Source organism: Chiloscyllium plagiosum, unplaced genomic scaffold, assembly GCF_037043375.1.
Source record: "Chiloscyllium plagiosum isolate Xiang-an unplaced genomic scaffold, Cpla_swu_hap1 HiC_scaffold_35, whole genome shotgun sequence".
NCBI classification, from domain to species: Eukaryota; Metazoa; Chordata; class Chondrichthyes; order Orectolobiformes; family Hemiscylliidae; genus Chiloscyllium; species Chiloscyllium plagiosum.
The window spans coordinates 30,240,418-30,263,711 of record NW_028270173.1 but is presented as its reverse complement, the minus strand read 5'-3'; the positions used below and the strand labels follow the sequence as shown (position 1 = coordinate 30,263,711).

Below are 23,294 nucleotides of genomic sequence, written 5' to 3'. Positions count from 1 at the left end.
TAGTTCTGGACTCCCTGACCGCAGGGAAAAGACTTTGCCTATTTACTCTATCCATGCCCCTCATAATTTTGTAAATCTCTGTCATGTCACCCCTCACCCTCCGACACTCGAGGGAAAACAGCCCCAGTCTGTTCAGTCTCTTCCTATAGCTCAAGTCCTCCAACCCTGGCAACATCCTTGTAAATCTTTTCTGAACCCTTTCAAGTTTCACAGCATCTTTCCGTTAGGAAGGAGACCAGAATTGCATACAATATTCCAAAAGTGGCCTAACCAATGTCCTGTACAGCCACAACATGACCTCCCAACTGCTGTACACAATACTCTGACCAATAAAGGAAAGCATACCAAACGCCTTCTTCACTATCCTATCTACCTGTGACTCCATTTTCAAGGAGCTATGAACCTGCACTCCAAGGTCTCTTTGTTCAGCAACACTCCCTAGGACCTTACCATTAAGTGTATAAGTCCTGCTAAGATTTGCTTTCCCAAAATGCAGCACCTCGCATTTATCTAAATTAAACTCCATCTGCCACTTCTCAGCTCATTGGCCCATCTGATCAAGATCCTATTGTAATCTGAGGTAACCCTCTTCGCTGTCCACTACACCTCCAAATTTGGTGTCATCTGCAAACTTACTAACTGTACCTCTTATGCTCGCATCCAAATCATTTATGTAAATGACAAAAAGTAGAGGGCCCAGCACCGATCCTTGTGGCACTTCACTGGTCACAGGCCTCCAGTCTGAAAAACAACCCTCCACCACCACCCTCTGTCTTCTACCTTTGAGCCAGTTCTGTATCCAAATGGCTCATTCTCCCTGCAAGAACTTTCAAAATTTGATTGGAGCAAACTGTTAGCGGGCAAAAGGATGTCTAATCAGTGGGAGGCTTTCAAAAGAGTGACAATGAGAGTTCAGAATTATGACATTCCTGTTAAAGTGAAAGGTAAGATAGACAAGCAGGAGGCTGGAAGAACACAGCAAGCCAGGCAGCATCAGGAGGTGGAGAAGTCAACATTTCGTTTTTGTCTACCTTGGATTCCAGCATCTGCAGTTTTTTTTGTCTCGAACCAAGACAAAGGTAAGGCTGGTAGGATTAGGGAACAATGGATGAATGAAGATTGAAGTTCTAGTCATGAATAAAAAAAGAATCATACATTAGATATAGACAGCTGGGTATAAATGAATCTCTTGGAACAGTATAAATAGTGTCAGGTTATTTTTAAGTGTGAGATCATGAAGGCAAAGAGGGGACGAGGGATGGCCTTGGCAGATAAGTGTTGGATAATCCAAAGAGATTCTACAAGGGAGGGGTTGAATAAGCTGTTTTCCCTGGAGCACCGGTGGTTGAGGGGTGACCCTATAGGGGTTTATAAAATCATGAGGAGGCATGGATAGGATGAATAGACTTTAGTCTTTTCCCTGGGTTGGGGGGATCCAGAACTAGAGGGCATAGGTTTAGGGTGAGAGGGGAAAGATATAAAGAGCTATTGCTCCTGGATGGTGATAAGGGAGTCAGGAGGTGTTACCCCCTGCAGAGTTCCCAGGTTTTGATCTGTTCCTGTAACAACAGCATTTATGGGCTTGTTCCAGTTACATTTCCCATTGATGCTGATGTTCCAAGGGTGTTGATAGTAAGTGATTCTGTTAATGGTGGTGTCTTTGGATGCCCATAGAATCCCTACTGTGTGGAAGCAGGCCATTCGACCCGACAGGTCCATACCGACCCTGCGAAGAGGAGTATTCCACACAGACCCATCTCAGAAAACCCGCATGACTAAACCACCAAACACACACATCCCTGAATGCCATGGGACAACTTAGCATGGCCAATCCACCTTAACCTGCACACCTTTGGACTGTGGGAGGAAACTGGAGCAAACCCACACATCGATGGAGAGAACGTACAAATTCTACACAGTCAGTCGCCTGAGGCTGGATTTGAGCCCTGGTCCCAGGCACTGTGAGGCAGCAGTGCTAACCACTGAGCCCCCGTGCCACCCATATCATGGAGAGCTGGCTAAATGCACTCTGCTTTTGGAGATGGCCATTGCCCAGCATTTGTGTAGCACCATCTTTACTTGCTACTTATTAATTCCGAGCGTAAATGTTGTCCAGGCCGAGCTGCATGTGAATGTGGAGTGAGGAATACAATGGCACTGAACACTCTACAGTCATCAGCAAATATCTCCCACAACTCATGTTAAAGCTTTGTATTGTAATGCAGTGAATGGATCACCTGCTTGGTTTACTCATTTCAAAATTAGTTTTTCAATCTTGGATGTGTTCTAATTTGTAGCCGGACTTCAGGGTGGTGCGGACTTAACTGGTGTGACCATCGTTGTGGTTTCGGTGCTTGTTGCATTGGCAATCAGTCTCGCCCTTGTCATTTATCGACGGAGCAGTGGTAAGTATTTCCAATCGTATTTCTTCTTATCACTAAGAATGACATTGAACTGCATTACACTAACAGCACGGAAACAGGCCGTTTGGCCCGACAGATTCACGCTCTCTGTCAAGCCAACACCATCTCTATTTACTCAGGAGGCTAAGGAAATTCTGCACATCCATCAAGACTATTAACGATTTCTATTGATGCATCACTTAAAGCATTCCATCTGGATCCACTACAGCGTGGTTGGGAACAGCTCTTCCCAGGGTCGCAAGGAACTACAGAGTCATGAACACAGCCCTGTCGCTCACACAAACCATCCTTCCATCCACTGACTCCATCTACACTTCCCACTGCCTCAGGAAAGCAACCAACATGGTTAAAGACCCCGCCCATCCTGGATTTAGTCTCTTCCATCCTCTTCCATTGGGCAGAGATTCAGAGAGTTTGTAGAATCCATGCAGTATGGAAACAGGCCATTCAGCCCAATGAGTCCACACTGAGCCTCTGGAGAACATCCCACCCAGACCATCCCCTTACCCTATCACCCCACATTTCCCATGGCTAATGCACCTAATCTGCATATCCCTGGGCACTCTGGGTAATTCAGCATGGCCAATCCACATCTTTGGACTGTGGGAGGAAACCAGAGCACCCGGAGGAATCCCACGCAAACATTGGGAGAATGTGAAAACTCCACACAGACAGTCGCCCGAGGGTGGGATCGAACCCGGGTCCCTGGCACCGTGAGCCAGTGGTGCTAACTACTGAGCCACTGTACAAATAGATTCAAGGGCACCTTCTTCCCCGCTGTTATCAAGCTCTTGAACAGACCTCTCAAATGTTAAGTCTGATCTCTGCCTCTGCACCTTCTCTGCGGCTATGACATTGCACTGTGTTGTGTTACCCTGATGCACTTTGCGTGGGAACGATCTGCCGGTAGAGCACCCAAAACAACACTTTTCACTGTGTTGTGGTACATGAGAGAGCAATAAATCAAATCAATCAAGCCTCCTCCTTCCCCAAGTTGACCTCACCCAATCAACACACCCTTCTATTCTTTTCTCACTCACATATTCATCCAACTCATGAGCCTGTTCCTGCTTTTCCCTTTCATCACTTTGGTCCCAAGTGCTTTATCCAATTCCTTCTTGAAATCATGCAGTGTTTTGAGCTCGGCTTCTTTCTGTGCCGCTAAATTCCAAAGACTCCCCACTTTCTGGGAGAAGACATTTCTCCACATCTGAGCCCTTTGGGTGGCACAGTGGCTCAGTGTTTAGCACAGCTGTCTCAAAGGACCAGGGGCCCGGGTTCGATTCCAGCCTCGGGGGACTGTCTGTGTGGAGTTTGCACATTCTCCCTGTGTCTGTGTGGGTTTCCTCCCACAGTTCAAAGATGTACTGGTTAGGTGGATTGACCATACTAAATTGCCCATAGTCTGCAGGCTGGGTGGATTATCTATGCGAAATGCAGGGTTACAGGTATTTGGGGGAGGTCTGAGTGGGATCTTTGGCCGGTCAGTGTGGAGTCGATGGACCAAATGGCCCGCTTCCATACTGTAGGGATTCTAATCATCTCCCGTCACCACTCTTTAAAGGCATCGATCAAGTTACCTTCTCCTTCCCTGAAGAAACTACCCTGACATTTATATCCTTTCATCTGAGATATTTGTGGGCGGCACGGTGGCACAGTGGTTAGCACTGCTGCCTCACAGCGCCTGAGACCCAGGTTCAATTCCCGACTCAGGCGACTGACTGTGTGGAGTTTGCACGTTCTCCCCGTGTCTGCGTGGGTTTCCTCCGGGTGCTCTGGTTTCCTCCCACAGCCCAAAGATGTGCAGGGTCAGGTGAATTGGCCATGCTAAATTGCCCGTAAGGGGTAAATGTAGGGGCATGGGTGGGTTGCGCTTCGGCGGGTCGGTGGGGACTTGTTGGGCCGAAGGGCCTGTTTCCACGTTGCAATGTAATCTAATTTGCAGACAAATGGCATGGTTGATGAATGTTCAGAAAGTATTTCACAAACTCTTTGATCACTGCGTAAATTAATGACCATTTTGCCTTATTTTGCAGCTTTGCAACAAGAAACAGTCAGAGAGGTGAGTCCACGCCATTCCCATAACCAACTTTTTCTTTTTAGGGAAATAAATCCAGGGACTAATACACAAACAGCGAACACCCCTCCAGCCAAAGGGGGAAGTCACAGCAAGAGGTATACTTTTTCCCTCGGATTGTGGCGGGGGGTGGAGTTTTAAGAGGAGATAAATTTAAGATAGATGTGAGGGGCAATTTTATTTTACACAGAATGTGGTCCGTGTGTGGAATGATCTTCCTGAGGAAGTGATGGAGGTGGATGCAGTTACAAAGATTTAAAAGACATTTGGATGCAGACATGAATAGGAAAGATTTGGAGGGATATGGGCCAGGAGCAAGAAGCTGGAACTGGTTTATGTTCAGCATGGACCAGTTGGACCAAAGGGTCTGTTTCCGTGCTGTAGGACTCAGTGACTCTGGGAAAGAGGGATAGGGAATTGGCGGATCAGATCTGTGACGGTTTGTCACTGGGATTCTAATCATCTCCCGTCACTACCCTTTAAAGGCATCGATCAAGTTACCTTCTCCTTTCCTGAAGAAGCTACCCTGATATTTATATCCTTTCATCTGAGATATTTGCAGACAAATGGCACGGTTGATGAATGTTCCCTGATCCGGGAAAACCGGCACTAGGAGGATCGGTTTCTCAGCCCGGGGCGGGGGGGGGGCGCGGTTGCCCTGGCAAGTGGGCCGGGTGATCCGAGATCTAGGATCCGGGCTGTGAATGTGGGCGGGAGCTGAAGGGCTCCTGATGAAGGGCTTATGCCCGAAACGTGGATTTTCCTGTTCCTCGGATGCTGCCTGACCTGCTGTGCTTTTCCAGCACCACACTCTCGACTCTGATAACTCCAGCATCTGCAGTCCTCACTTTCTCCTCGGATCCAAAGGCTTGGCTTTCCTCTCTCATCCAGTCGGGGAGATGGGCATCACTGGCTGAAGCAGCATCCATTGGCCGTCCCCACATACCCTCGAGAAGGTGACAGTGAGCTGCTGCCCTTCAATAGCCGGGTACCATCAATAGCAATGTATCTTAAACAGTTGTGGACCATTCACGGTGGCTCTATTTTCATTCATTCTTGATGTATCAGCATCAGTGCCAAGGTTAACGTGGATTATTTATCCCCCATTGCCCTTGAGAAGGAGGGGGTGAGGGTGCTTTCTTGATCTGATATGGTTTGGGGGCACAGTGCTTTCAGGAAGGGAGCTGCAGGATTCTCTCACGGTAACAGTAAAGGGAACACCGCTAAAGTTCCACTTCAGGAGAGAGTGAGGCTTGGAGGGATGTTCCCATGTTGAGATGTTCCCGTGGATCACTTGCCTTTGCTCTCAGAGAGGTCACAGGATTCGTAGGAGCAGTTGAATTTTTTTTTAATTCACCCACGGGACGAGGGAGCCCCTGGCTAGGCCAGTATTTATTGCCCATCCCTAATCTCCCAGAGAAGAGTCAACCGCATTGACGTGGGCCTGGAGTCACATGTAGGCCAGACCAGGTAAGGATGGCAGATCTCCTGCCCTAAAGGACCAGGTGGGCTTTTCCCCACAACGGATTCCTGGTTAATATTTGATTCTTCATTCCAGATTCTTTATTGAATTCAAATTCAAATTCAACCATCTGCCATGACAGGATTTGAACCGAGGTCCCCAGAACATTACTTGGCTGTTTGGATTAACAATCCAGCAATAATACCACTGGGTCATTGTCTCATCAAAGAATGAACTTTGGTGAGTTGCTACGACACAACTTGTAGACAATACCCACTGCTGGCACTGTGCGTCGATACTGAAGAGAGTGAATGTCTAAGGCAGTGGCTGGTTGGCCATCAAGCTGGATACTTTGCGTTGGGTGGCCTCAAATTTCTTGACTGTTGCTGGAATTGAACTCTTTCAGCCAACTGGAGAGCATTTCCATCCCAGCCCTGGCTTGTACTTTGTACAACGTGGGCAGGCTTTGGAGGGGTCGCACATGGGGATCCCACTGTCTTGTGGGACTGGTAGCACCAGACTTCCAGAGTACAAAGGAAGATCAAGTTCAATGCAAGGGAGACTGAAGTGACTTATTTTAATTGGAAGAGCAAGGAGAGAGAGAAGATATAGTAAAGGATGGTCATTCTAAAGTGGGGGCCTGGGAGAGTACGTGCACAGTGTGTCGAAGGTTGGGAGAGCAGATTGGGAAAGGGGTTCGAAAGTAAAGACATGGAGTGCAGAACCAAGAAGACCGAGACTAGTCACAGTCAGTTGTTCGAGGACATGTCCTTATTGGCTGCAATGTCTTACGTATCAGGCTGTAAGTTTGCTGGCTTAGCTGGTGGGTTTGTTCTCAGGCGTTTTGTCACCACGCTCGGTAACAGCGTCAGTGAGCCTCCGGTGAAGCGCCGGGGTTCTGTCCCACATGCTGTTTATTTGTCTTGGTTTGTTGCGGTGGGTGTTATCACTTCTGGTTCTGTTTCTGAGGGGTTGGTAAATGGGGTCCAAATCTACGTTTGTCAATGAAGTTTCGGTTTGAACGCCAGACACGGGAATTCCTAGAGGCCTGGCATTCAAACCGGGACTCCATTAACAAACATATCGATTTGGACTTCATTTACCAACCTCTCAGAAACTGAACCGGAAATGGTATCGCCCACCTTAACAGACCAAGACACAAGTGGGACAGAATACCAGTGCTTCACCAGAGACTTACTGATAATGTTGGGGGTTGGGGATTCCTGATGAAGGACTCCTACCCAAAATGTCGATTTTCCTGCTTCTCGGATGCTGTCTGACTTGCTGTGCTTTTCCAGCACCACTCTAATCTTGACTCTGATCTCCAGCATCTGCAGTCCTCACTTTCACCTCACTGATGATGTTACCGAGCATGGTAACAAAACATCTCAGAACACACCTACCAACTCAGAGAGCAAACATACAGCCTGATTCACAACCTGAGCTACAAGTTGTCTCCAAAATCTCATGTCTTATGGAATTAAGTATGATCAATTCTGTTCTGAGCTCATAGTAAATTGACTCCAAATACGATTTATGGGTTTAGATTGAGTTATTAAAAACTGGAAGAATTAAGCTTATGACATTGCGGATGGTTGTAAAATTAATTGCAAGAAAATTTGGTCAGCCTGTTGTGTTACAAAGCTGTTAGCCACCCTGAAGTTAACTTGGTTATCTGATCTATTGCAGGTTACCAGCAACACCAATGTAGAGTGACATGCCACCAGTCAGCAATTCTTTTTTTAATTTCACCTACTTTTCGAATCACCCTGCTCAGAGATGTTATTACACAGCTCTGGAGCAGGTGGGACTTGAACCCAGGCCTCCTGGTCTGGGGATATGAACACTACCACTGCACCACAAGAGGCCCTCACCAGTCACTTATACAGTATGGTTCACCCCTGTAAAGTGTGGGAAACTAACAACTCAATGCAACCTTCAGTCTAATCTGAAACTATCAAACAAGACATGCAAATGCAGATTAAAATATTAGATATTTAAAATAGATACACTTATGTAATTTTATAAACACATATTTATGTCCAGTCATAGAATCATGGAGGTGTACAGCACAAAAACAGACCCTTCGGTCCAACTCATCCATGCTGACCAGATATCCCATATTAAGAGCACTTGGCCCTCTAAACCCTTCCTATTCAAGTACCCATTCAGATGCCTTTTACATGTTAGAATTGTACCAGCTTCCACCACTTCCTCAGGCAGCTCATTCCATACATGCACCACCCTCTGCGTGAAAAAATTGCCCCTTAGGTCCCTTTTATATCTTTCCCCTCTCACCCTAAACCTATTCCCTCTAGTTTTGGACTCTCCTAACCTGAGTAAGTGACCTTGACTATGAACCCTATCCATGTCCCTCATGATTTTATAAACCTCTATAAGGTCACCCTTCAGCCTCCGACGCTCCAGGGAATACAGCCCCAGTCTATTCAGCCTCTCCCCATAGCTCAAACCCTCCAATCCTGGCAACGTCCTTGTAAATCTTTTCAGCAGCCTCTCAAGTTTCACAACGTCCTTCCGATAGCAGGGAGACCAAAATTGCATACAATATTCCAAAAGTGGACTAACCAATGCCCGTACAGCCATAACATGACCTCCCAACTCCTGTACTCAGCATCATGCTCAGTATGGTGAAAGTGCGGACTGCAGATGCTGGAGATCAGAGTCCAGATCAGAGTGGTGCTGGAAAAGCATAGCAGGTCAGGCAGTATCCCAGGAGCAGGAAAATAGACGTTTCGGGGAATAGCCCTTCATCATGCTCAGTGTCACAATGCCATGTACAGGGTATATTGTCCAAAGAACAAACAGGATTTACTGCTCACGAGCAGGCCCTTCGGCCCTCCAAGCCTGAGCTGATGAAAATCCACTGTCTAAACCTAACGCCCCACTCCTAATCATCTGTATCCCTCTGCTCCCCACCTACTCATGCATCTGTCCAGACGCACCTTAGATGAATCTACCGTGTCTGCCTCTAACACCTCTGCTGGCAATGTGTTCCAGGCACCTATCACCCTTTGTGTAAGGTGCTTTCTGCGTGTATCCCCCTTAAACTTTTCACTGCTCACCTTGAACGCGTGACCCTGGGAAAAAGCTTCTCTCAATCCACCCTGTCTATACCCTTCATGATTTTGTAGACCTCAATCAGGTCCCCCCTCAATCTCCTTTATTCTAATGAAAACAATCCTAATCTACTCAACCTCTCTTCATAGCTAGCACCTTCCACCCCAGGCAACATCCTCGTAAACCTTCTCTGCACCCTCTCCAAAGCGTCCACATGCTTTTGATAATGTGGCGACCAGAACTGTACACAGTATTCTCAATTCTAAAGTCTTGTCCAATTTTAACATGACCTGCCAGCTCTTATACTCAATACCCCGTCCGATGAAGGCAGGGATACCATGTGCCTTCTTGACCACTCTATCCACCTGTGCAGCCACCTTCAGGGTACGATGGTCCTGTACTCCCAGATCTCTCTATTCATCAACGTTTCCTTGACAAACAATCCAGAGACAGCAAATGGGATGTTCCACTTTGGTGTTAATGTGCAGCATCAGATTAGATCAGAGCTATACAGCACATCTTTATTTTAATTTCCATCGACTTCAATATCAGGCAATTGATTCCATTTCATCCACGTTGGACCCGGGCCAGAAGCCAAATTTATCCCCAGGGATTCCGAATTCTTTCAACAAAATAACAGCTTAGCAGCGGACAATAAATGTGACATTGCTCCCTTCCCAAGAACAAATAAAAAGTTGAGTGTGAGCACTATTCCTGGGCCTGATAGGCTCAGCTCTGCATTGGTTACACCACAACAAAGAGTCACAAGGGAGCTGTCCAGAGAATACATCAGCAGTGTGAGGGATAAGTGCAGCATCGACAAACATTTAAGAAGCTCAACACTATCCATTACTGGATTGATACCGTACCCACCATCGTACACCCTCCACCAGGGACACTTGTTGTAGCAACAAGAAGCACAGCAGCAATTCACTTCAACAGAAACATGATACACCCAAGATACTGTAGAATCCCTACAGTGTGGAAGCAGACCATTCATCCCATTAAGTCCACACCCACCCTCCAAAGAACCTCCTGCCTAGACCCATCCTTTCCCCATAACCCTACATTTCCCATGCTAGCCGACACATCCCTGATCACTATGGGGCAATTTAGCACAGTCAATCCACCCTAAACCTGCTCATCATTGGACCATGGGAGGAAACCAGAGCACCCGGAGGAAACCCACGCAGACACGGGGAGAATGTGCAAACACCACGCAGACAGTCGTCGCCCGAGAGTGGAATCGAGCACGGGTCCCCAGCGCTGTGAGGCAGCGGTGGGAACCACTGAGCCACTGTGCCACCCATACATACCCACCTAGAGGGACAAGGGCTGCAAATTGAAGGGAGCACCACCATCTTTATGTTGCCCTCCAAGTCACACCATCCCAAACTGGAACGATATCACCATTTCTTCACTCTTGCTGAGTGAAAGAGTTGGACCTCCCTTTCTGGGAACCCACTTCCTTCACACCAAATGGCTTCCAGAAGACGGTTTCCATAACTCTTGGCTCACGTGAAGCACAACCTTTACTGACTGAGCCAGCAACACCTACACTCTGCACAAAGAACAACACATAATCCATTCAGCTTGACATATAAAACTATCGTTGGTTTTAAGGTCTAATAGTACTTCATGTATCAGAACGTCTCTGCAATGGTATAGTCATTCAAATGTCCTTTAATTGGGTTACAACAAACAACATCAGGACTGGCACCAAATTTAACAACCTGAGGGAAAAATGATTGAAAAACATTTTATTACAAAGTGAAATAATGTTTGATAAAATTATTAATGTGTTCATTTTATAAAATAAAGTCATTATCGCTACCTCATGTTTACTAATTGTTTTCATGCTATTGTTATAAAATGATTTGGGGAGAAAATTACGTAAACACTGGTGTGGGGGGTATTGTTATAAAATGACTGGGGGAGGGAGTGTTATATAAATACTGGGCTGTGGGGGTTGGTATAAAATGACTGGGGGGTGTTATATGAACACTGGGCTTTGGGAGTTGTTATAAAATGATTGGGGGATGTTGGCTAAATACTGGGCTGTGGGGGTTGTTATAAATTGACTGGGGTGTTATATAAACACTGGGCTGGGGATGTTATAAAATGACTGGGGGGTGTTATATAAACACTAGGCTGGGGGGTATTGTTACAAAATGACTTGGGGTGTTATATAAACACTGGGCTGGGGGTGTTGTTATAAAATGACTGGGGTGTTATATAAACACTGGGCTGGGGGGTTGTTATAAGATGACAGGGGGGTGCGTTTTATGTAAACACTAGGCTCGGGATGTTGTTATAAAATGACTGGATGGTGTTATATAAATACTGGGCTGTGGGGTTGTTATAAAATGACTGGGGGAGTTATATAAACACTGGGCTGGGGGTGTTGTTATAAAAAGACTGGGATCGTGTTATATAAATACTGGGCTGGAAGTTGATATAAAATGACTGAGGGTGTGTGATATAAACACTGAGCTGGAGGTAGATGGACAAGACTGCAGAGCCTCGGCCTAGCTGCTGAGCCTCCGCCTAGCTGCTGAGCCTCGGCCTAGCTGCTGAGCCTCGGCCTAGCTGCTGCGCCTCGGCCTAGCTGCAGAGCCTCGGCCTAGCTGCTGAGCCTCGGCCTGGCCTCCGAGTCCAGGCTGGAGGAGTCAGCCTGGGATCTGCTCCTCATCCCCGGGAGACCCTGGGCTGGAATGGAGTTGTGCCCAGCTCACTTTGGCATTGCTGTCACTGCCAACAAAGGCCTCCACCTTTGCCCCCCCCCCCCCACTCTCCAGGCTTTAAAGAAAACAGAGGGGGAATACTAACTCCCACAACCTGAGGCAGGAACCAGGGGAAGTAGGTTTGGCGGCTGCTGTTTGAGGACAAATTCACATCTGTCATGTGGGAATTGTTGAAGGCCAGTTGATTAGTGTTCAGGGCCAGCATGTTCCTGTGAAAATAAAGGATAAGAATGGCAAGATTCAGGAAATTTGGACGACAAGAGAAATTGAGACCTCAGTCAAATCAAAAAAGAGGTATACGTTAGGTTAGGGTTACTGAAGACAGACAGAGAAGCAAACAAAAAACGGGAAAGGACAGGAATTAAGAGAGCTAAAGGGGGCGGGGGCATGAAATATCTTTGGCAAGCAAGATTAAGGAAAATCCCAATGCACTTCATACACACATATGGAGCAAGAGGGGATCTAAGGGAAGGGTAGGACCACTCATGGGCAAAGGAGGAAGTTTATATGTGGAGCTAGAGGAAATGGGTGAGGCCCTTAATGAATACTTTGCATCGGTATTCACAAAACAGAAGGACATGGTGGATGGTGAGTTTCGGGAGAGGTATGTTGGCATTCCAGGGTAATGCTGATGAAATTTCTGGAAAATTGTAGGAAATCTTTGTATCCTCTTTTGCGGGTAGTGGACTGTCCCTTTGAAATAAAGTAACAGCTGTTCTGGGAGACTGGAAGCAACATTGGCCTACTGAAGGGCATGCTGGGAAAACCGGCCAACTGAACAGTGTGCTTGGAATTGGATCAGAGCTGAAAATGTGTTACTGGAAAAGCGCATGTGAGAAACAAAACTCACTCACTTCAATAATTGAAGTCCGAGACAAAAATCTGAATCAGTGGTGTCCTTTATTGTTACACTTGCAAGTGGGTGTAATGTCTAGTGCCGGGCAAGCCAGAGAACATACACACCAAATTCAACAAACTCTCGAAATTTCTATAATTTGGGTCCCTACATATTTTTTCTTATTTCATTGTTCCCCCCCCGCTTACATCATTCACTCCCCTAAGACTGATCCCACCATTCCTGCTTATCCGGCCTTGTCCGTGATAGAATGCTTATCTCTGGCCTCATAAGGTCGTTTGACGTCATCCCACTGCAGGTCATTGTTAGGCATATTCTTTCCATCTGGGCCTCTCCAGAGGCCACTCTGATCTTTATGACCTCTTTAATTAGGGTTTGTTCCTGTGTCTCCGTACAAGTGGGAAACAGATGTTTTTACCTACTGTTATACAAGCTGAGGTCATCCCCTAACAACTTCTTATCTATTTGCCCATACATCTACCATTGTTTTGCAATCACGTTTCATGCTAACATACCATTTTTAACTGATACGAAAACAATTATATATTTCCTTTACATATTTTCCATTCTTGTTGACTCAGCTCTTGGCTAAAACAATTACACACTGATGTGAGTTCATTTACTCTGTATCAGAAATTATAATTGCAGAATTGCAGATCTGCAGAAGAAACATTAATTTACCTATATCCCACAATTTCCCCTATTTCTGTTTTTACCATTTGTTATCTTCTGCATTTTTTTTAAACATCGCCCCCGAAATTCGCAAGCATCATTCGGGAGATTTCATCCATCTTGGTTTTACTCATCTCCTCATTATTTAGCCAATAAAGTTCCTCTGTCTGATTCCCTTTTAGGGGCATCTGTTTCATCAAGGCTGTTTCAATCAGTCTTTGGGTGAGCCCTCGTATACAGGGTATGACACAACAGCCAATGGCCACCAATACCCCAACTACTACTATTAGGGAAGTAAGGATAGAAACCACCACCCCCTTCCATTTTCCAAACCAGGATTCAAGCCATCCCGTGAGAGATGTGTCTACTCCTGAATTCTCAGCCAGTTCCTCCGCTAAAGTAGTCAGAGGGGTCCCTCACACACTCCAGAGAGAACATCAGCACCAAGAATCAGAAACCTTGGGAGCAGGATGAACAGCCTGACCTTCAGTTTGACCCGCTATAATCGGGGTAGTACAAACCTCTCTATCACCCTCTGAAAATGCAATCTTGCACAAACAAAAGTTTGTTGATTAGAGTAAAACTCCAATGTTTATTAATAAAAGCAAATTACTGCGGATGCTGGAATCTGAAACCAAAAGAGAAAATGCTGGAAAATCTCAGCAGGTCTGGCAGCATCTGGAAGGAGAGAAAAAAGCTGATGTTTGGAGTCTAACTGACCCTTTGTCAAAGCTAAAAAAAAGGGAGAAAAAGGATGGTATTTAAACTAGGCTGAGAGAAGGTATTTATACTAGGCTGGAAGTAAGCAAGTAAATCAGAGACATATAAAAATGATATTTACATTTGAATGACGGGCCTGTTTCTTTAACACCAGAGGGTGTTGAATGTGCATCCAGAAAAGGTGGTGCTCTCAGTTTAATGTCACATCCAAACAACGTTGAGAAATATTTCCTTGTACCTGGAATCCTTGATCTTAACCGTGAGGTCTCCTGAAGGAATTGAATTGCGTGGTGGGACACAGAGGGTGGGAGATTGCAAAGCTGCACTTTCACAAAAGAAGATTTGTTCAATTTGTAGGGATTAGAAAAAAGGGATTTCAAAATATCTTTCAAGTTTCACCAGCAAAGCTTAAAAATTGTTTTTAATTCGCGTTCACCTTACATTCTAAACAGTGTTTGATAACAGAGTGGTTCAGGTGTGTGAGACATTTCTGGGGCTTTGTTTTGGTGAAGGAGGAGACAGTGTGAAGGGGGCGGGCAGAGGCGGAGCATTTCCGTTTGAGGAAGAAATGCAAATTAGCGCAGCTTGTCAGGGCGCCCAGTGAGTGCAGTATTCAGTGAAACATGACTCTTTCCGGGTGTTCTTTGATCCAGGTGAGAAATTGCGCTGTAGTGCAGACAGGGAACCTCAGGCAGGTGAATTTTCGATTTTGGAAAATGTAGTCAGTGTGAGTGTAAGAGCTGTGGGCTGTTGTTGGGTTTGAGCGAGTGAGAGTATTAAGCATACTTACCTGGCAGGGGAGATACCATGATCACTAAGGTGGTTCTCCCAGGACGAGGCTATCCCATTGCACTTCGGGTGTGCTGACGCCTGCGATGTCCCCAAATGCGGGATACTCGACTGCAAAATTTGTGGTAGTGGGGGACTGCGTTCGCGCTCTCCCCTGGTTTACAAACAAAAAGTAGATCATTCAACAGAGGGCGCTCACTCTCTGCTTTATACTGTTTCCTATATACCGAGCATCTATCTTCAATTCAGTTTCACCTCAGTCCACAGATAATGCTGCACGTCTTACACCATCCTCTCTTATGTTCAGCTCTGTGCATTTATTCTTCTAATCATACAAGTTTACAGTATTGGAGGCAGGCTGTTTGGCCCAAACAATTTATCGGAGAGATTATAAAAATTGCCAGTATCAATGTGCGTAGCATCAAATCGGCTACGCAATGTGTTTGTACGATGGCCTTCCTGGCCAACGTTAAAGCCGACGTCCAGTTTCTGCAGGAGTGTGGGATACCGCACCTCAGCAGCTACAGGAGATGGTCGAGATTGATGGGGGGCAACGATAGCCGCACCTCCGGCCTGGGTATCCTGTTGCGAGGAGGCAACTTCACCATCTCCGAGGTTAAGGAGGTGGTGGGCGGGCGCCTCCTCGTCGCCGACATCATGTACAGGAATGCTCCCCTGAGACTGATTAATGTGTACGCCCCAGTGGGTAAGAGTGAACGGTTGGCCGTCCTGGAGCAGCTTCCACAGTTGCTGGCTACGTCCAGGCCGGTCATTCTGGCCGGAGACTTCAACTGTATCATTGATGCAGATGGACGATCCGACGGGGTGGACAGTAAACTGGACGCCATGTCCAGAGCCCTGATGGACACGAGGTCTGGCCTATTCCCAGAACCTGTGCCGCTGCAGTCACCCGGGCCATCTTCCAGTTTATATGGAGGTCAAAGATGGACGACCAACTGTACAGACCATCAAATTATTTTATGAATAAAGTATATTTTTGAAATTAAAAACAAAGTAGGGAAGGGGCGGACCTGCTGGAGGTGTATGTCAGTATGCTTCGAGCAGGTACCATGAGTGAATCCATGAGGAAAGTCATCATCACCCTCATCTACAAGCGGAAGGGGGAGAGGGAGGAACTCAGAAATTGGAGACCAATCTCACTATTGAATGCAGATTACAAAATTCTTTCAAAGGTAATCGCCAACCGGGTCAGGTCTGCTCTGGGGTCGGTGATTCACCCTGACCAAACCTGTGCAGTGCCAGGCAGGAAGATCGCTGAGAGTCTCGCACTCCTCAGGGATACGATTGCCTACGTGCAGGACAGAGGGTTGGATACCTGCCTGATCAACCTGGACCAGGAGAAAGCCTTTGACAGGATATCGCACAGGTATATGAGAGACGTTCTCTCCAAAATGGGCTTTGGGGAGGGAATCTGCAATTGGATCAGACTGCTCTACACCAACATTGTCAGTGCAGTCTCAATCAATGGGTGGGAATCAGATAGCTTCTCAGTCAGATCTGGAGTCAGACAGGGCTGCCCCCTCTCTCCTGCCTTGTTTGTGTGCTGCATAGAGCCATTTGCCGAGTCCATCAGGAAGGATGCGAGCCTGAGAGGGGTGACTATTCCTGGCAGCGGGGGCCTGCAGGTTAAGGCCTCCCTGTACATGGATGACGTCGCTGTTTTCTGCTCGGATCCGCTGTCCGTGCGCAGACTCATGTGCATTTGTGACCAGTTCGAACGGGCCTCGGGGGCCAAGGTAAACCGAGGCAAGAGCGAGGCCATGCTCTTCGGGAACTGGGCCGACCAATCCTCGATCCCCTTCACCGTCAGGACTGACCACCTGAAGGTGCTGGGTATTTGGTTCGGGGGGGCTGGGGCGTGCGCCAAGTCTTGGGAGGAGCATATCAGAAAAGTGAGTTAGAAACTGGGCAGATGGAAGCTATGGTCGCTCTCCATCGCGGGAAAAAAACCTGGTCATCAGGTGTGAGGCACTGTCATTGCTGTTATACGTGGCACAGGTCGGGCCTATTCCGAGAACATGTGCCGCTGCAGTCACCCGGGCCATCTTCCAGTTTATATGGAGGTCAAAGATGGACCAGGTCCGAAGGGACTCACTGTATAAAGATCTGAGCAACGGGGGAAAAAATACACCCAATGCCACCCTCACCCTGATGGCCACCTTTGTGTGTGGCTGCATCAAGCTGTGCGTGGATCCCCGGTACGCAAACACCAAGTGTCACTACGTACTGTCCCCGGTGTTGCGAAGGATGGACCTGGCCTCGCTGCCGCGGAACGCTCCGAGTAGTTGGACCGTTCCGTATCGCCTGTCCTTCGTGGAGAAGTTTATGAAGAAAAACACCTTTGACCACAAGTCCATCAGGAAGTGGTCAACACGTAGTGTCCTTGAGACCCTTCGGGAAAAGAAGAGGGCGGATCCTATCGAGCGGTTCCCTGAGCAGACTGTCAAAGCCATTTGGCAGAATGCCTCATCGCCAGAACTTTCCAACAAGCACCAAGACATGGCTTGGCTGGTGGTGAGAAGGGCTCTGCCTGTGAGATCCTTTATGCACGCCCGGACTCTCAGCCGCACCGCACGCTGCCCTCGAAGCGGCTGCGGGGAGGACGAGACTGTCACACACCTCCTTCTGGAATGTGCCTATGCAGAGGAAGTCTGGAGAGGAATGCAGTGGTGTTTGTCGAGGTTCGTCCCGAGCAGCGCCGTGACACGGGACTCTGTGCTCTACGGTCTGTTCCCCGGGACGCACACCGAGACGAACATCAACTGTGCCTGGAGGATCATCAACTTGGTGAAGGACGCTCTCTGGGTGGTCCGAAACCTGCTGATCTTCCAGCTGAAGGAGTTGACCCCGACTGAGTGTTGCACGCTGGCACATTCCAAGGTCTAGGACTACGTGTTGAGGGACGCGCTGAAGCTTGGGGCAGCTGCCGCCAAGGCGCAGTGGGGAAAGACCACTGTGTAACATCTGCCTGCCTAACGATGAACAGGGGGCCCAGGCAGTCATTTGGGCTCTGCTGACGCCTCAGCTAATTATATGGGCATATGATCAAAAAATGTACAGACCTGTATAAAAATGATAAATTCTGATCTCTGTATGTACATGTTTACATATGTATGGCATGACCAATTGTACAGACCATCAAATTATTTTATGAAAAAGGATATTTTTGAAATAAAAAATAACACAGTTTAACTGACCTCGAGAAATAACCACGCACCAGTTAGCAAGGAGAAACAACCACTCTGCTTTCGCTCAAGGTCGACAGATGGTTCCTGGGAAAATGTTCGTGTTAGCATATTCTGATGGAATGACATCATTGAGATGAGGGGGTGTGTGCGTGGGGTTGCCAGCTGCCTTTGCAACAGGTGTGTCACATACACACACACACACACACACCCGCCCTACACACACACACACCCGCCCAACACACACACACACACACACCCGCCCTACACACGCACACTCACGCCCTACACACACCCGTCCCCCCTCCTCCCAACATACACACACCCCACCCGCGCCACACACACACACACACACCCGCGCCCCCCTCCCCACACACACACCCCACCCGCCCCACACACACACCCGCACCCCCCTCCCCACACACACACACACTCCACCCGCGCCACACACACACACCCCACCCGCCTTACACACACACCCCACCCGCCCTACACACACACACACACACCCGCAATACACACACACACAAACACGCCCTACACACACCCTCCCCCCCACGCACACACACACACCCGCTACCCTCTCCCCACACACCCCACCCGCCCTACACTCACACACACACCCGACCCCCCCACACACACACACCCCACCTGCCCTACACACACACACACACACACACACCCCACCCGCACTACACACACACACACACACACCCGACCCCCCACCACACACACACCCCACCTGCCCTACACACACACACACACACACACCCCACCCGCCCTACACACACACACACACACCCGACCCCCCCCCACACACACACCCCACCTGCCCTACACACACACACACACACACACACACACACCCCACCCGCCCTACACACACACATACAGAGGTTATTCAATGGAGCCTTTATAGCTGCTCGATGGAACAGGGTGGGAGGGAGTATAGCTGAGGTGGGAAGGGTCTTTGATTGGGTTGATTGCTTTCCTGTGGCAGTGGGATGTACCGATGGAGTAAATGGATGGTAGGCTGGTTTGCGTGATGGACTGGGCTGGGCCGTGTTCATGACTCTCTGTAGTTTCTCATGGTCCTGGGCAGAGTAGTTGCTATACCTCGCTGTGTCCAGGACGCTATCTATGGTGCATCTATAAAACATTGGGAAGAGTCCTTGTGGACACGCCGGATTTCCTTCACCTCCTGAGGAAGGAGAGATGTTGTTGACTGTCACGTCAGTTGTGGGTGACCCAGGACAGATTGTTGGTGATCGTCACTCTCAGGAAGTTGATGCTCTTGGCCACCTCCACCTCAGCTCCATCGATGCAGACAGGAATGTGCCTTCCACTCCACTCCCTGAAGACAATAACCAGCTCCTTCGTTTTGCTGATGTTGATGGTGAGATTGTTGTCTTTACCCATAATGCTGAGCACTCTACCTCCTGTCTGCGTGGTGTTTGCACATTCTCCCCGTGTCTGCGTGGGTTTCCTCCGGGTGCTCGGTTTCCTCCCACGGTCCAAAGATGTACAGGTCAGGGTGGATTGGCCATGGGAAATTGCCCCATAGTGCTCGGTGCATTAGTCAGAGGGAAATGGGTCTGGGTGGGTTACTCTTCGGAGGGTCAGTGTGGACTGGTTGGACCGAAGGGCCTGTTTCCACACTGTAGGGAATCTAATCTAATCTCATAGAATTAGCCGATTTCCCCGCTAGGATACTGGTCCCTTTTTGAGCAGGTCATTTCTGCCCCAGAGGAGATCCCAATGATACACGAATCCCTGAATCCCTGAACATGACACCACCTCCTCAGCTATTAAGTTATCTTCTTTATCCTATCATTCTTTCCCCCATTCAAGCTTGGCAGCGGGAGTAAACCAGAGATTACTACTCTCGTGGTCATGCCTTTTAATCTTCTGCCTAACCTCTTATATTCACTCTGTAAAGTCTTCATCTTTTCCCTAACCATGTCATTCCTACCAATACGTACAATATCGTTCAGTTTCTCACTCTCCCCTTTAACAAGGTGTTTCAAATGCCCTGGGAAATCCTTAATCCTGGCAGCGAAAAAAACACACTATCTTAGATTCACGCTCACTGCCGCAGAATCTCTTGTGTCCCTCACAGGAAAGTCACCTAGACCAATTATTCTTCTAAATGTTGTCAAACCCTGCCTAACAGAGTTAAAAATCACACAACACCAGGTTATTGTCCAATGGGTTTATCAGGAAGCACGAGCTTTCGGAGCGCTGCTCCTTCATCAGGTGGTTGTGGAGAATAAGATTGTGTCTTACGAGCTTATTCTCCACAACCACCTGGTGATGGAGCAGCGCTCCGAAAGCTAGTGCTTCCAATTAAACCTGGTGGGCAATAACCTGGTGTTGTGTGATTTTTAACGTTGTACACCCCAGTCCAACACCAGCGTCTCCGAATTGCCCAGCTTTTGTGTAGCACCATCTTTACTTGCTACTTATTAATTCCGAGCGTAAATGTTGTCCAGGCCGAGCTGCATGTGAATGTGGAGTGAGGAATACAATGGCACTGAACACTCTACAGTCATCAGCAAATATCCCCCACAACTCATGTTAAAGCTTTGCATTGTAATGCAGTGAATGGATCACCTGCTTGGTTTACTCATTTCAAAATTAGTTTTGAAATCTTGGATGTGTTCTCATTTGTAGCCGGACTTCAAGGTGGTGCGGACTTAACTGGTGTGACCATCGTTGTGGTTTCGGTGCTTGTTGCATTGGCAATCAGTCTCGCCCTTGTCATTTATCGACGGAGCAGTGGTAAGTATTTCCAATCATATTTCTTCTTATCACTAAAAATGACATTGAACTGCATTACACTAACAGCACAGAAACAGGCCGTTTGGCCCGACAGATTCACGCTCTCTGTCAAGCCAACACCATCTCTATTTACTCAGGAGGCTAAGGAAATTCTGCACATCCATCAAGACTATTAACGATTTCTATTGATGCATCACTTAAAGCATTCCATCTGGATCCACTACAGCGTGGTTGGGAACAGCTCTTCCCAGGGTCGCAAGGAACTACAGAGAGTCATGAGCACAGCCCTGTCGCTTACACAAACCATCCTTCCATCCACTGACTCCATCTACACTTCCCACTGCCTCAGGAAAGCAACCAACATGGTTAAAGACCCCTCCCACCCTGGATTTAGTCTCTTCCATCCTCTTCCATTGGGCAGAGGCTCGGAGAGTTTGTAGAATCTATGCAGTATGGAAACAGGCCATTCAGCCCAATGAGTCCACACTGAGCCTCTGGAGAACATCCCACCCAGACCATCCCCTTACCCTATCACCCCACGTTTCCTGTGGCTAATGCACCTAACCTGCATATCCCTGGGCACTCTGGGTAATTCAGCATGGCCAATCCACATCTTTGGACTGTGGGAGGAAAGCAGAGCACCCGGAGGAATCCCACCCAAACACTGGGAGAATGTGAAAACTCCACACAGACAGTCGCCCGAGGGTGGGATCCAAAGGTGTGCAAGTCAGGGTGAATTGGCCATTCTAAATTGCAACAGTCAGGGGGAGTGGCTCTTTGGAGGTTGGGTGTGGACTTGTTGGGCCAAAGGGCCTGTTTCCACACTGCAGGGAATCTAATCTTAAATGGTTTGCCCCATATCCTTATTCTGTCACCCCGGGTTCTGGGCTCACCGGTCATTGGAAACGTCCTTCTTGTATTTGTCCTGTCCACTCCTGTTAGAATTCCATCGGCTTCTATGAGATGCCAACCCACCTTGTCCTACTGAGCTCCGGCAGATATAATCCGAGCTGACTCAACCTCTTCTCGTGCATTCGTCCCGGCGTGCCGGGAATCCATCTGGTAAACCTGAGTTGCATTCCCGCTGTCGGGAGTCATTCAGAGAAGGAGCTAGTGAGTGGGACACTCCCACCACACATCAGGTGGATTGCAGAGTGACAACATCATTGAATTATTACAGCACTGATGTAGGCCACTCAGTCCATCCTGCCTGCCCTGGTTCCATTCCCTAGTGCCACTCTCCTGCCTTTTCACCATATCCCTGCACCCATTCCTATCCAAATAATCCTCCAGTGCCCCTCTTCAAAGCCTCAATCACTCACATTACTCTTGAATTCTTCATCGGGATTCATTGTTGATCGTCTTACATCAAAGAGCTCTCATTTTAAACTCCCACCGTCAGACATATTTGGAGTGGCTCAGTGGTTAGCACTGCTGCCTCACAGCAGTAGGGACCTGGGTTCAATTCCAGCCTGGGGCGACTGTCTGTGTGGAGTTTGCACATTCTCCCTGTGTCTGTGTGGGTTTCCTCCCACAGTTCAAAGATGTACTGGTTAGGTGGATTGACCATACTAAATTGCCCATAGTCTGCAGGCTAGGTGGATTATCTATGCGAAATGCAGGGTTTCAGGGAATTGGGGGAGATCTGAGTGGGATACTCTTTGGCAGGTCAGTGTGGAGTCAATGGGCCAAATGGCCCGCTTCCATACTGTAAGGATTCTAATCATCTCTCGTCACCACCCTTTAAAGGCATCGATCAAGTTACCTTCTTCTTTCCTGAAGAAGCTACCCTGACATTTATATCCTTTCATCTGAGATATTTGCAGACAAATGGCATGGTTGATGAATGTTCAGAAGGTATTTCACAAACTCTTTGGTCGCTGCGTAAATTAATGACCATTTTGCCTTATTTTGCAGCTTTGCAACAAGAAACAGTCAGAGAGGTGAGTCCACGCCATTCCCATAACCAACTTTTTAATTTTCGGGAAATAAATCCAGGGACTAATACACAAACGGCAAACACCCCTCCAGCCAAAGGGGGAAGTCACAGCAAGAGGTGTACTTTTTCCCTCGGATTGTGGCGGGGGGTGGATTTTTAAGAGAAGATAGATTTAAGAAAGACATGAGGGGCAATTTTATTTTACACAGAGTGTGGTCCGTGTGTGGATTGATCTTCCTGAGGAAGTGATGGAGGTGGATGCAGTTACAAAGAGTTAAAAGACATTTGGATACAGACATGAATAGGAAAGATTTGGAGGGATATGGGCCAGGAGAAGGCAGCTGGTTTATGTTCAGCATGGACCAGTTGGACCGAAGGGTCTGTTTCCGTGCTGTAGGACTCAGCGACTCTGGGAAAGAGGGATAGGGAATTGGCGGATCAGATCTGTGACGGTTTGTCAGAGGCGGACCCATGGAAGGCTCGCAGACGTGGATCGCTGGCCTCGGATTTTGTTCCCAAGCGGTGAGCACAGGAATGGGACAATTCC

The 23,294-nt window shown here is 47.9% G+C and overlaps 1 long non-coding RNA gene and 1 other non-coding gene across 3 annotated transcripts in view; both read left to right on the top strand.

The window, feature by feature from the left end:
- The window catches only part of LOC122546215 (uncharacterized), a 31,154-nt gene that overhangs the window by 2,479 nt on the left and 5,381 nt on the right, over positions 1-23,294 (top strand). The window contains exons 2-4 of one of the 2 annotated variants that reach the window (XR_015752948.1): positions 2,298-2,405; positions 4,460-4,485; positions 7,652-10,867. This is a non-coding gene — a long non-coding RNA (uncharacterized LOC122546215). Of the gene's footprint in view, positions 1-2,297; positions 2,406-4,459; positions 4,486-7,651; positions 10,868-20,700; positions 20,809-22,725; positions 22,752-23,294 lie in introns of those variants that run through there. The other variant, XR_015752949.1, reaches the window with a different exon arrangement.
- On the top strand, positions 14,815-14,978 carry LOC122545014 (U1 spliceosomal RNA). The gene has a single exon (XR_006310482.1). It is a non-coding gene; the product is annotated as a U1 spliceosomal RNA (small nuclear RNA).